Raw genomic sequence first — 9,865 nt, 5'->3', positions numbered from 1 at the left:
TCTCTGTTCTGCATTTCAAATTCATAAGCTTTTAAATCAGCAAACAGTTCATGAATTTCGATCTGGTTCAAGTCCTTTGATTCTCTCATAGCCATAGTTTTGACGTCCCATTCCTTTGGAAGACCTCTCATTACTTTAATGCAACCTCTTTGTTAGTATGCACTTTTCCGAGTGCATTTAATTCATTTACAATACTGCTCACTCTTTCATCATACTCATTCATTGACTCTCCAACCTTCATTTTGATATTGTCAAATTTCTGGACAACAACAGATAGTTTATTTTCTTTTGTTTGGTCATTTCCTTCATATAACTGAATCAACTTCTCTCAAATTTCTTTTGCTGTTTTGCACATCTTTATTTTGTTGAAGGTTGCTTTATCCAGTGTTTTGTATAGAGTATCTTTGGCCACATTGTCAAGATTGGCTTTTCTCTTGTCCTCAGTTGTCCACTCTTCTCTGGGCTTCTGAATTCTCTGTGGTGCCCCTTCAGTTATGGCTATTGTTGTGTTTGCTTTCAGAATCTTCATGGGTCCGTCTATTATGACAAACCACATATCATCATCTTGTGCAGCTAAGTGAGCTTGCATTCTGATTTTCCAGTCATCAAAATCTTCTCTTGAGAACATAGGAATTTTATTGAAAGAAGTCATACTAACAGATTTATAGATCAGAAGTATTCAAAAACAAGATTCAACTGCTCTGATACCACTTGATAGGATCGGTTCTCGTAATAAGAGTGTTTAGAAGGGGGGGGGGGGGGTTGAATAAACACTCATACTTAAAAATGTTCTTTAACAATATTTGAGTTCAGTTTGGTGACAAACTGAATCTCGGAATCTTGTTGGTCAATAACAATCAGTTAAACTAGAATAGTTGCGGAAAGTAACTGATTGAAAGATAGAATACGAAACTGAAAGAAATATGCAAGAGTTGTTTCTGGATGTTCGGAGATTTTAATTACTCCTACGTCACCCCTTCTATCACAAGGATAGGATATTCACTAAAAGACTTTGATCAAGTACAACACTTGTACCGACACACTTCAGTTTGGACTTACAACTGCCAAAACTGAAACTCTTAGTTCTACACAATATTTTCAGTACGTAACTGATATTAGCACAATTGAATCTAACAGATTTTAGATAGTGCTAATAAGCTCAGATTGTAGCCTTGATTGCTACGAATAATTCAAATGAGAGTGAGCTGAGATTTTGACAGAGTAACAACAAGCTTATCGTCTCTACTTTATCTGTTGTGCTTCAGTTATATTTATACTTCATTTTCAACGGTAACTTTGATATGTATTTGAATTCTAGTATCCGTTGATTGCCACTTCATCATTCCTTGGGCAATGTTCTCTTCATTGATTGTGATACGGCGTCTTAATTGCAATAGCCGAAACACATTGTTCTATGCTGTAATGATTGAAGTGCGAAGTTCTTGTAATCTGTTATGTCTCCTTTGTTCTTTCCCGAGACGTCTTCAGTTGAGAAACTGATCAGTTGATCAGTTTGCCTTATATCATTGTATCAACTTGCTTCAGTTGCCGAATTTGCTTGTGCGCATCAGTTAATTCATATTTTGTTAATCAATTGATTTATGTTTTGTCAAACTCTAGAATCTAGTTTCCAACAGGCTCCCACACTCATCATCAAGACATGGACCTACAATGTCCATGGTCATCAGAGCTCGCGGGTCCCGTCAAAAACTGTAGCTCTCGATACCCAATTTCCACAATACAAAACATGGCTGAGCGGCCCAAACAAACGAGGTATATCTCAAAAGATATCAGGCTCAACGTGATATGTCATGCATAATCAAAGTTGTAAAACATGTATCATGCAACAGATAAATATGCATCGTATAAGTGTGTATACTATGCTCGAATATCTTAGTCAATACATCACGTTTCTCACTTAAACAACCTAACAGAAAGTATGTTCGTCTGAACCTAGACAATACTAACGTACTGAAATCACTATTATAACATATCCATAATCACTAAACATGCTTCAAATTCTTATTAATGATCCTTAAATCACTATTCTAGGCTATAAGATTATAATAGTGTTGCGTATTTTCTTGATTGCTCGCAAGCGCATGACGTCAAGTTATAGTAAAATGTATTTTAGAGTACAAGTCTCGATCCCACGAGGAGTGTGTATATAAACGTATATCAATGTTAGTAATTAGAATAGTCCCGACTTTATCTAGAAAATTCAGTAAATGTTTGGTTTGCTTAAACGAATTAATTGAAAATAAAGAATTGATCTAATCACCGAGTTGAGAAATAACAGTGAGAGAAAATATCCAGAGAAATGATTTTACTAAGTTTCCACGATAATTATTCTCAGTTAAATTTATATTCATGAATTCCAATTATTTAATGACCAAGAACACTTAATTATTTTATTCCCCCTTTCCCAAGTGACGAATAAACTGTATCATTCAAACCTCGATTCAAACATTCCTAATAAGAATCTAGATTTCAATGATAAATGCAAACAATGTTCTTGCCTAAGCCCCGCTAAAGTTATAGCCTTCCGAACGACATAAACATTCAACGGTGCGTCTCTAATGATCTTTAATCATAGTCCCTCTCCCGAGTTGTAGAATTAATCAGACAACACACAATTTATGGCCAGTAAATTGCAGTCAAATAAACACAGAGAACACAATTAAACCAAAATGGAATTCAATAAAACAAACCACCACGTCAAATGATTGTATCAACAAAGCTACGTCATTCTCTAGACTAGAAAATTAGTTCATGACGAATTCTAAAAAGAAACAACACATGAGAATGGCTTCAGGTAATCTCGATATTCATTATACGAAAATATGAATCCGGCTCCACGAATGTTGCATTCACCGGGACACTTGAGAGACCTTCTTTTATGAAATTGTTGGGAAATAGTTTTTAACTTTTTAGACATCACAACACAGTAAAAGATAGGCGTGAAAGAATAAATGACAAATCCGAAGTGTCGTCTCTGTCCCCAGATGCGTCGTTCTTCGTATTTGCGATCGATCTTCGCTTCCCCGATCTTCGTATCGTGTTCGCTCCTGCTCTCTTATCTCCCTTTTTTCTCCAAAATGCCGTCCCCCGTCTTCTGAACCCTCGGTTGCCTTTTATTTCCGCGTCTGGGCCGTAAATTGAAAGCCCAAAGTGTTTGTCTCGCCGCCATTGGCGCCGCGGCGCTGAGTAAGTAGCGCCTAGGCGCCCGTGCTTTGCTGGTGTAGGCACCTAGGCACTTGTTCCTTAGCACCTAGGCGCTTGGTTTGCGCATGTGAGACGCCGCGGTACTTCTTGGACAGCGCCTAGGCGCTCATTTCTCGGCAGTGAGGTGCCGCGGCGCTTGTTGGACAGCGCCTAGGCACTCTTTCCTCGGCAAAATGAGCGCTGCGGCGCTACATTGTGGCGTTGCGGCTCTCTTCTATCACAGTTTCACGCTCAAAATTACTTCTGATTGCTCTAAACCATCCAATAGTTGTTTATCCCCCGCACAACACAAAAAACAACAAAAACCAAACATAATTCTCTTCGAAACCAACATAGATCAAATGGATTAGCATATAAATTAAGTGCAATTCTTGCACTTTACAACTAGCGTCTGTCGTTAGCTCGCTGATGACGTCTCGATCTGTGTGTCCCGGTTCACCGACCCTCCTAGAGTCAACACTAGCTCCGAAGCTTCTCGACACTAAACTGTATTAGAAGCTGGCTAAAAAACCTAAGGTATATGGATAGAATTCAAGAGAAGCTGAAGGAAAGCGGTGTAGGAAATAAATGAAATCAGCTTATAGGCTCCATCCAGACTAGTAATGTAGGAAATAAATTAAATCAGCTTATAGGCTCCATCCAGACTAGTTCAGAAGATCCCAACTCAATCATATGTTTCACTTGTCATAAATTCATAATCTCATTCGTCTAGTTGGATTTCTTTGGATTAGGTAATCTGAAGTAGATTAGGTTTCAAATTTGGTGGATCCTGACATGGTGATCCTTAATTAATCACTTATTTAATAATGCTTAATTAATAATTTGTTAATCATTTATTAATTAGTATTTCATTCAAATAAGAATTTGGTTCTTAATTCCTCTGCTCCTTGCAAAGATTTCATCTTCGAAATCAGAACCGAAGTATAAATACAACTGAATAAGATACAACTCTTGATTACAATGATACAGCTCAAAACAATTGCGGATACTCCGAGCGCATAAAGCTCTCTAACTCCCAAGTCATCTCTACGGTACTTCGGCGTTGCCATTGTACTTGAACAAGCGAGATTGTCTTGTTTCTGACCCTCTTCTCTTTCCTACCCAAAATCAAGAGTTGTTGCTCGACATAAGCCAAGTCTTCTTTGTGGGGACCCGGGCTCTAACTCATTTCTCTGGGATTAAATGGATCTTTATTATGAAAAGTGGGTCAAATTTTTTGCTTTTAACATTACATCAAATGTTAATAAAACTAAGCACAATAGATACTTCTACATTATTTCATCAAATGTACATACAAGTCTTGTTATTATACATTCGTACAAACTAGTGTTTAAAACAAACTACTATCTACAAGTAGTACAAGCTAGTAGTAACCACTAGTCCTCTGCTGCGCCTGGAGTCACCACGCTATCACGATCTCATCTCTGTCTCGACCCAGATCCTGCCCCACCTGTTGTTATGCACACATACAGACATAACAACAGCCGGAAACTCCGATGAGAACAAATCCCAGTATAAACATGTATACATGCATATAATCAATCTAAAACATGAAACATGCTATGATTAATGACATCCATAAAATCTTGCAATGCGAATCAAACCATGTCTGGACTCGAATCGACTATAACTCTAGGGATCCTGGTGTGAATAAGACGTCAATGGCTGTCACCTACCCTCCCAATCGGGGTGACTGTACGTCTTATTCCTAGATTTCGGCCTGATCTGTATCCACGTCTACAATAGGAGAACGATCTTCCCCTAAGCTTTGATATCACCGAACATCTAGAAGTTTGACTGATCTGTCAAGACTCCCTATCTTAATGCAATGAATAACATTCTGTAAACAAAGCATAATCATCTCAAAAGATTTGAATACAAGTCTATAAACAAATCACAATCATATCACAAGATAAACAATAAATCTAGTATGTGATTTTGGTTGGGAAACTCAAATGGGATCTCATTTGAGTTGTATCTCCCCAAACAAAACATTCATTATACCTTTCTTGTTAAACCGTTATTGATGTCGAGGTCTCGAAGACGAATCTTACCAATGACAGTCTGAAATGGCAATGTAAAGATACATTCTATCAAAACATAACTCAAAGTGAATCTTGTACCATTCACAAATCAATCTCAATACAATACAGTAATGTAATGTTCTGATTCTTCGATACTAATCTTTCAATAATAATTAGTAGATTATTCACAACTCACCACATCAATAACCAAATCATAATCTCCCCAAAATCTGCATTATTTCAACTCCCACAATCTGAAATTCCATAACAATTGCGTATGCTATTCGATATTCCATCCGTTTGTGAATATACTATGCTTACTATGTCAAGAACACAATATAACCATCATATTACAATTTCCCTGATCTATAAAATCTAAATCATGTAGGAATTGAAGGAAACTTACATCACCTTGAAGCCTTTAAAGCGAGGAACAAGAATCTCAACTCGGAATACAACTCGGGTGACTAAATCTTGAGAAATCTAAATTCAAAGTGCAAGAACTCTCCTTTTCCTTAAGCTCTCTCTCTCTCTCTCGGTTGTTTCATCTGAGCAAGGAGGAAATGAAGCCACCTCTATATATATCTTGCATGTTATATAGCACATGGCTCATTCTTCAAAGGGCACACATAACCGCGGGTGCGGTGGTTCAAGGAGCACCCTTCGGCAACTCTATCATTTTCTAAAATCATCGACCGCGGGTGCGGTCCTGTTCTGCACCGCGGGTGCGGTCTTGTCACCGCAAGTGCGGTCTTTCTGCACCGCGGGTGCGGTGATGCTACGGGAAATTTTTGCGAACTTACTGTCCATGCACCGCGGGTGCGGTATGGCTTCGGCCCTTCTTGCCAAAAATCCATAATTGCATGACAGCGGGTGCACTCCTGTTCTGGACGCGGGTGCTGTCTTGCAAAACCCTAATTCTCATGTCTTTTCTCTTCTCCTTACACGTCATGCATTCTCATATCTTCCGAGTCTCATATGAATGAATACTAATAAATCTCGGACCTTACATTTCTCCCCCTCTAAGAAATGATTTCGCCCTCAAAATCGTAGGCAAATATTAAACACACATGACAAGTAATATAATCAGGACTGAAAATTTACTTACATCATGTTAATAACTCGGGATGTTTCTGTCGCATATCTGCTTCTGTTTCCCAAGTCGCTTCTTCTATGCCATGTTGACTCCATTGGACTTTCACTAGCGGAATAGTCGTTGTCCTGAGCTTCTTTTCTTTCCAATCAAGAATTTGTATTGGTTACTCAACATAGCTCGGTCCGATCAAGTTCCGCTTTGTCAGGTTGAATGACATGGGAAATATTCGGCATATACCTACGCAACATTGACACATGAAAAACATCATGTATCCCGGATAACGAAGGAGGAAGAGCAAGTCGATAGGCTCGATCGCCAATCTTCTCTAAGATTTCGTAAGGACCGACGTATCTAGGAGACAACTTCCCACGCTTGCCAAATCTGACAACTCCTCTGAATGGAGAAATCTTCAAAAATACTCTGTCTCCTTGCTCGAATACCAACGGTCTACGTCTGATATTGGTGTATTTAGCTTGCCTATCTTGTGCTGTCTTAATTCTCTTCTGAATGATTTTCACCTTCTCAGTCATATCACGAATCATATCCGGCCCAAGTTTTGGTACCTCTGAGATGTCATCCCAGTACAACGGAGATCTGCACTTCTTGCCATATAAAGCTTCAAACGGTGCAATCTCAATGCTCGTCTGATAGCTATTATTATAAGAGAATTCACAAAGAGGTAGAGAATCTTTCCAACTAGTGCCAAAATCTAGCACTACGTCTCTCAAAATATCCTCTAGAGTCTGGATAGTCCGCTCTGACTGTCCGTCAGTCTGAGGATGATATGCAGTGCTCAGGTATAATGTCGTACCTAAAGCCTGCTGTAGACTGTGCCAGAAGTGTGAAGTGAATCGTGGATCACGATCTGATACGATAGACTTCGGCACACCATGTAATCTGACTACCTCTCGGACATATATCTCCGCCATCTGATCATGTCGATAAGTCATTCTGTTCGAAATAAAGCAAGCTGATTTGGTCAGTCTGTCAATAATGACCCAAATCGCATCACAGCTTCTAGATGATCGAGGTAACTTCGTCACAAAATCCATGGAAATGTGATCCCATTTCCATTCAGGAATGGCTAAACTCTGAAGTAAACCTCCGGGCTTCTTCCTCTCAGCTTTTACTGTTGGCAGTTCAGGCACTTAGACACAAATTTTGCAATATCTGACTTCATATGCTTCCACCAGAACTGTGTCTTCAAGTCATTATACATCTTGCGGCCACCAGGATGAATGCTAAACCGACTACAGTGCGCTTCTGATAAAATCTATTGTTTCAAATCTGAAACATCTGGCACTACAAGACGGTTATTCACATACAGCACATGATCACGTACCTGTTATTCTGACAAATGCCCTGATCTAACCATCTGAATCGATCTCTGCACATTTTGATCGGTTCTTTGGGCTTCTTTAATCCTCCAAATCAAATCAGGTTCAACACGAATGGTAGCAAGTCGTAGTGGCCTACTATCTGTATCAAACTCTAATCCAGACAGACAACAATTCTCAACTAACTTTGTAACACCTATCGTCGATAAGGATAGGGAACAAACTTTTCGACTCAAAGCGTCCGCTGCTGCATTTGACTTCCCTGGATAGTATTTGATCTCGCAATCAAAGTCTTTCAGTAGATCAAGCCATCTACGCTGCCGCATATTCAGTTCTGATTGAGAAAATAGATACTTCAGGCTCTTGTGATCGGAGTAAATCTCAAATTTCTCACCGTAGAGGTAGTGACGCCAGATTTTCAATGCAAATACGATAGCCGCCAGTTCAAGATCGTGAATGGGGTATCGAAATTCATGTGGCTTCAATTGTCTCGAGGCGTATGCGACCACATGACCTCGCTGCATAAGAACACATCCCAAACCTCTGTGAGAGGCATCGCAATATACAACAAAATCACCTGTACCTGAAGGTATCGTCAGTACTGGAGCACTGGTCAGCTTCTTCTTCAATTCCACGAAGCTAGACTCACAATCCTCAGACCATATAAATGGCGCATTCTTTTGCGTCAACTGGGTGATTGGTTTTGCAATACTGGAGAAATCTTTGATAAATCGTCTATAGTATCCTGCTAGACCCATGAAACTGTGTATTTCTGGCACAGAAGTCGGTCTTGGCCAGCCGATCACCGCTTCCACTTTACTTGGATCTACAGCAATACCATCTCCAGATATAATATGACCCAAGAAGACAACCTGTCTCAACCAAAACTCGCACTTGGATAGTTTAGCATATAACCTCTCATTCCTCAGTGTTTGCAATACAATTCTCAAATGATCGGCATGTTCAGTCAAATTCTTAGAATACACCAAAATATCATCAATAAACACAATCACAAAATCATCCAAGTACCTCTGAAAGACTCGGTTCATCAAACTCATAAACACTGCTGGAGCATTTGTTAAACCAAAAGGCATGAAAATAAATTCATAATGTCCATACCTGGTTCGAAATGCTGTTTTCGGTATGTCTACATCTCGAACTCCGAGTTGATGATATCCGGATCGCAAATCAATCTTGGAATAAATCGATGATCCCTGTAATTGATCAAATAAATCATCGATGCGCGGCAATGGATATTTATTCTTCACTGTCGCTTTGTTCAGTTGCCGATAATCTATACACAAGCGCATTGATCCATCTTTCTTTCGCACAAAGAGTACTGGTGCGCCCCAAGGAGATAAACTAGGTCGGATATATCCCTTGGCTAGAAGATCTTCCAATTGTGCTTTCAGTTCTTTAAGTTCAACAGTCGCCATCCTATACGGAGCTCGAGAAATAGGAACAGTACCTTGAATCAAATCAATGCTAAAATCTACCTCTCGAGCTGGAGGTAACCCTGGTATTTCATCTGGGAACACATCTGCAAACTCCCGTACTACTGGCAAGTCTGCCAATGCCGGGCTCGATTTCTGTACATCTACAGCATACACAAGGAACCCATCTGCTCCTTTCTGCAACAACTTATTCATAGTCAAAGCCGAAATCAAGGGAATCCAAGATCTGGAACCCTTACCGTAGAATTTCCACTCCCCTGCCATTTCTGGTCTGAATCTGACAATCTTGTGGAAACAATCCACGGTGGCTCTGTACTTTGTTAGCATGTCAATCCCAACAATGCAATCAAAATCAGCAAGCCCAACTACTATGCAATCTAGATCAATTTCATGACCCTCAAACTGTAAAATGCAATGTCTAACCGTAGTTACAGATATCAAACCACTTCCCAACAGAGAAGTAATAGACACTACATCCAACAAAGACTCAACAGGCAAGGAATGCAATAATGCGAATCGTTCTGAGATGAATGTATGCGATGCACCTGTATCTATCAATATATAAGCAGGATAACCGCAAAGAGAACAGTTACCTGCGATGACATCGTCTGGTGCATCCTGTGCTTGCTCCTCTGTCAATGCAAACACTTGAGCCTGTTGTCGGGTCTGCTGACTCCCTGTCTCACCACCTCTGGCTCGAGGCTGGGTCTGTGTAGGTGGCGGCTGAAA

Source organism: Primulina eburnea, chromosome 10 (assembly GCF_022965805.1).
Source record: "Primulina eburnea isolate SZY01 chromosome 10, ASM2296580v1, whole genome shotgun sequence".
Taxonomy (NCBI): Eukaryota; Viridiplantae; Streptophyta; class Magnoliopsida; order Lamiales; family Gesneriaceae; genus Primulina; species Primulina eburnea.
The sequence above is the reverse complement of the archived record's forward strand: the minus strand, read 5'-3'. Positions refer to the sequence as shown.